The sequence below is a fragment of the Schistocerca cancellata genome, chromosome 8 (genome assembly GCF_023864275.1).
Source record: "Schistocerca cancellata isolate TAMUIC-IGC-003103 chromosome 8, iqSchCanc2.1, whole genome shotgun sequence".
Taxonomy (NCBI): Eukaryota; Metazoa; Arthropoda; class Insecta; order Orthoptera; family Acrididae; genus Schistocerca; species Schistocerca cancellata.
Genome location: NC_064633.1, coordinates 222,716,049 through 222,721,240, shown reverse-complemented (window position 1 = coordinate 222,721,240; position 5,192 = coordinate 222,716,049). Strand labels below are relative to the sequence as shown.

Below are 5,192 nucleotides of genomic sequence, written 5' to 3'. Positions count from 1 at the left end.
CACGCTATTGGGATGGCGGATTCCCCCCTTTGCCCACGTTGCCACCTCGTGGATACTGACGAACACCGTTTAACATGTGGGTCGGCGTTAGAGGTATGGCTGCTAGTGCAGAAAATCCTCGCCTGCTACCTCCGTATCGCGCCTCGCACAATTGAGCCACGGCTCCTCCTTTGTCCAGAGGATACTTATTTCCCACCTGCGAAGACTCACGCTCTCACATGGTTTAAAGGCATGTCCATATACTACCTCTTTCGAGATGATGAGAAGATGGTGCTTGATTACTGGCAATTTCTCCAGGACAGTCTTAGCACACTTGAGTGTACACCCCGATACCGACAACTATTTGCGAACTATTTGCGCAGTGTCTTCGATAACCCCCCTCACAGTTGGGGAGTACCGGGCAGAGGATGATCGCCTTCATGGGGCTCCACACGCTGCGAAATGTTGTACCAATTTGGAACATGGAATCTGTACGCAGATGGGCCATGCACATGGGATGACGTGCGGGATTTGGTTACATTTTTCTTTCTTTATTATCTATCATCACACTATTGGTTTCAAATTCTATTTCATAGTATAGAAGGAACTCTTGTTCTGTTGTTGCTACGGATGTACATTCTAATTTTGTTTGTCAAAAAAAAAAAAAAAAAAAGTTGGTAGAGAACTTGCCCGCTAAAGGCAAAGGTCCCGAGTTCGAATCTCGGTCCGGCACACAGTTTTAATCTGCCAGGAAGTTTCATATCAGCGCACACTCCGCTGCAGAGTGGAAATCTCATTCTGGAAACATCCCCCAGGCTGTGGCTAAGCCATGTCTCCGCAATATCCTTTCTTTCAGGAGTGCTAGTTCTGCAAGGTTCGTAGAAGAGCTTCTGTTAGGTTTGGAAGGTAGGAGACGAGGTACTGGCAGAAGTAAAGCTGTGAGGACGGGGCGTGAGTCGTGCTTGGGTAGCTCAGTTGGTAGAGCACTTGCCCGGTAAAGGCAAAGGTCCCGAGTTCGAGTCTCGGTCCGAAACAAAGTTTTAATCTGCCAGGAAGTTTCATATCAGCGCACACTCCACTGCAGAGTGGAAATCTCATTCTGGAAACATCCCCCAGGCTGTGGCTAAGCCATGTCTCCGCAATATCCTTTCTTTCAGGAGTGCTAGTTCTGCAAGGTTCGTAGAAGAGCTGCTGTTAAGTTTGGAAGGTAGGAGACGAGGTACTGGCAGAAGTAAAGCTGTGAGGACGGGGCGTGAGTCGTGCTTGTGTAGCTCAGTTGGTAGAGCACTTGCCCGCGAAAGGCAAAGGTCGAGTCTCGGCCCGGCACCCAGTTTTAATCTTCCAGGAAGTTTCAGTATGAAAATGGTTCGATGAACCTTCTGCCAGGCACTTAAGTGTTAATTGCAGAGTAACCATGTAGATGTAGATGTAGATGCAGGGATGGAGCCGGTATCAGTGGTGTTAGCCTCGTGATTGGCCTCCTGTGGGATTAGTTCCTCCTGCGAGTGGGAGCTGCCGGTGCCGTGTTCAGACATGATCCTGTGGCGTCGCTTTCGTCGTTTCTGTGAACACTGTTTTCGTTGTGGACGATAGCATTGACTCACGTCTCAACGACACAAGGCTTCGATTGGTACGATAAGTGAGTCGATTGTCTCCCTGGTAGTGATGGACCTGGACGGAGTTTTCCGACGCTGGAAGCACAGGTACCGTAGGGGCGACATTCCTTGCCGCATCTAGAAAAAGTTTTAGGGTGGAAGTCATAAATAATTATGGCTCGGCAGCCTCCTATCTGGAGATAGGAGGATACGAGTTGTCGGCAATTGGCGTACTCCGCTAAGGGCTGGATGCGTCCTAAACTGGGTTCACTTTTTTATTTATTTATTTATTTATTGTTCCGTGGGACCAAATTAAGGAGAAGTCTCCATGGTCATGGAACGAGTCAATACACGAAATTATAACACGATATTAAAAACAGATAAAATGAAATATAAAAAAAACATATTCAGGTGACAATTCGTAAGTTTAAAAGAAGACAATCAACAATGTAACACTGGAATTTGCTTAATTTTTTAGCTCTTCCAGGAGCTCCTCGACAGAATAGAAGGAGTGAGCCATGAGGAAACTCTTCAGTTTAGACTTAAAAGAGTTTGGGCTACTGCTAAGATTTTTGAGTTCTTGTGGTAGCTTATTGAAAATGGATGCAGCAGAATACTGCACTCCTTTCTGCACAAGAGTCAAGGAAATGTATTCTACATGCAGATTTGATTTCTGCCTAGTATTAACTGAGAGAAAGCTGCTAACTCTTGGGAATAGGCTAATATTGCTAACAACAAACGACATTAAAGAAAATATATACTGTGAGGGCAATGTCAGAATTCCCAGATTTTTGAATAGGGGTCGACAAGAGGTTCTCGAACTTACACCACATATAGCTCGAACAGCCCGTTTTTGAGCCAAAAATACCCTTTTTGAATCAGAAGAATTGCCCCAAAAAATAATACCATACGACATAAGCGTATGAAAATATGCGAAGTAGACTACTTTTCGTGTTGAAGTGTCACTTATTTCAGATACTGTTCTAATGGTAAATAAAGCAGCATTTAGCTTCTGAACAAGATCCTGGACATGGGCTTTCCACAACAGCTTACTATCTATCCGAACGCCTAGGAATTTGAACTGTTCCGTCTCGCTTATAATATGCCCATTCTGTCTGATCAAAATATCGGTTCTTGTTGAATTGTGAGTTAGAAACTGTAAAAACTGAGTCTTACTGTGATTTAGCATCAAATTATTTTCCACAAGCCACGAACTTATTTCATGAACTACATTATTTGTTACTGTTTCAATATTACACACAAGATCCTTCACTATCAAGCTGGTGTCATCAGCAAACAGAAATATTTTTGAATCACCTGTAATACTAGAAGGCATATCATTAAATAAATAAGAAACAGCAGTGGCCCCAGCACCGACCCTTGGGGAGCGCCCCACTTAACAGTGCCCCATTTGGACTGAACATCACTACCACTCTCAATATTGCGGAGAATTACCCTCTGATTTCTGTTCTTAAAGTAAGAGGCGAACCAATTGTAAGCTGCTCCCCTTACTCCATAATGGTCCAACTTCTGCAGTAATATTTTGTGGCCAACACAGTCAAAAGCCTTCGTTAAATCAAAGAAAACACCTAGCGTTCGCAACCTTTTATTTAATCCGTCCAAAACCTCACAGAGAATATAGCATTTTCAGTTGTTAAACCATTTCTAAAACCAAACTGAACATTTGACAGCAAATCATGTGAATTTAAATGCTGCAGTAACCTTGTATATACAACCTTCTCGATAACTTTAGCAAACACCGATGGCATAGAAATAGGTCTAAAATTGTCAACATTATCAATGTCTCCCTTTTTATAAAGTGGCTTCACTACCGAGTATTTTAATCGGTCAGGAAACCGACCAATCCTAAAGGAAAAGTTACAGATATGGCTAAGTACTGGGCTAACATACATAGAACAATACTTCAGTATTCTGCTAGATACCCCGTCATATCCATGAGAGTTCTTGGTCTTTAGTGACTTAATTATTAACTCAATCTCCCTCTTGTCAGTATCATGGAGGAGCATTTCAGGTAACAGTCTCGGAACACTTTTTTCTAAGAGCGCTAGGTTTCTATTTAGTTCACCTGCTATATCCAGAAAGTGATTATTAAATACTGTACATATATGCGACTTATCAGTAACACGGACATTCCCACTACGCACTGATTCTATATCCTCGACCTGTCTCTGCAGACCAGCAACTTCCTTTACGACTGACCATATGGTTTTAATTTTATCCTGAGACTTAGCTATTCTATCTGCATACCACATACTTTTTGCCTTCCTAATAACATTTTTAAGCACCTTACAATACTGTTTGTAATGGGCTGCTGCATTTAGATTTTGACTGTTTCTAACGTTTTGATATAATTGCCACTTTGTTCTACAAGATATTCTTATCCCTCTAGTCAGCCACCCAGGCTGCCTGTTTGTGCCAGTACCCTGTTTTAAACGTTGTAACGGAAAGCAACTTTCAAAGAGCATGAGAAAAGTCTTGAGAAAAGCATTATATTTATCGTCTACTGTATCAGCGCTATAAACATCTTGCCACTCTTGTTCCATTATAAGGTTTACTAATGTCTCTACAGCAACCGGATCAGCTTTCCTGAACAGCTGATGACTATGTTTAACACGTGTTGCAGCATAAAAATCTTTTAAAGTTAAAATTTGCGCATCATGATCTGAAAGGCCATTCACCTTTTTGCTAACAGAATGCCCTTCTAGTAATGAAGAATGAACAAAAATGTTGTCTATGGTTGTTCTACTGTTCCCTTGCACTCTCGTTGGAAAGAATACGGTTTGCATAAGATTATATGAATTAAAGAGGTCTACAAGCATCCTCTTCCTTGCACAATCACTTATACAATTAATATTGAAGTCACCACATATAACTAACTTTTTGTATTTCCTATAAAGTGAACCAAGAACCTCCTCTAACTTTAGCAAAAATTCTGTGAAATCGGAGTCTGGGGATCTATAAATAACAACAGTTACAAGTTTAGCTCCGTTAAATTTAACCACACCTGCACAACATTCAAACACCTTTTCAGTGCAGTACTTTGAAACATCAATTGACTCAAATGCGATGCCGTTTTTCACATACATGGCTACTCCCCCACACCGCAAAGAGCTCCTCTAAAAGCAGCCAGCCAACCTGTATCCTGGTAAAGGAAGCCTCTGAATTATCTCCTTATTTAAGAAGTGTTCAGATGTACCAATACTTTCAGAGTCAACATCTATAAGCAGTTCACTAACTTTATCTCTAATACCTTGTATATTTTGATGAAATATACTAATTCCCTCATTACTCGGATACCTAAGCTTTGTCAAAAGTTATTCCCTTGTTAGAGAGACTTCCCTTAAGCAGGAATACCTATCAGCTGACTTCAATCTAAAAAAGGTGCAGCTCTAACACCCACTACTGCAGGAATTTTCCCATGAGTGATCCCACCAACCCCACCTATGCTGTCACCTATAAGCTTTGCCAACCTCCCCTTCCCATACCTGTTGAGGTGCAGGCCGTGTCTAGTGAAACCCGTCCTGCTGATAGACTCCACCGACACCACTGAAATGTGACCCATGCTTTCTGTCATCAGCGCACCCCCAAGTCTCATGT

The 5,192-nt window shown here is 42.1% G+C and overlaps 1 non-coding gene across 1 annotated transcript; it reads left to right on the top strand.

Annotated features, from left to right (window-relative positions):
* Positions 1-939: 939 nt before the first annotated feature.
* Trnay-gua (transfer RNA tyrosine (anticodon GUA)) lies at positions 940-1,014 on the top strand. The gene has a single exon. It is a non-coding gene; the product is annotated as a tRNA-Tyr (tRNA).
* The last annotated feature ends 4,178 nt before the right edge of the window (positions 1,015-5,192 follow it).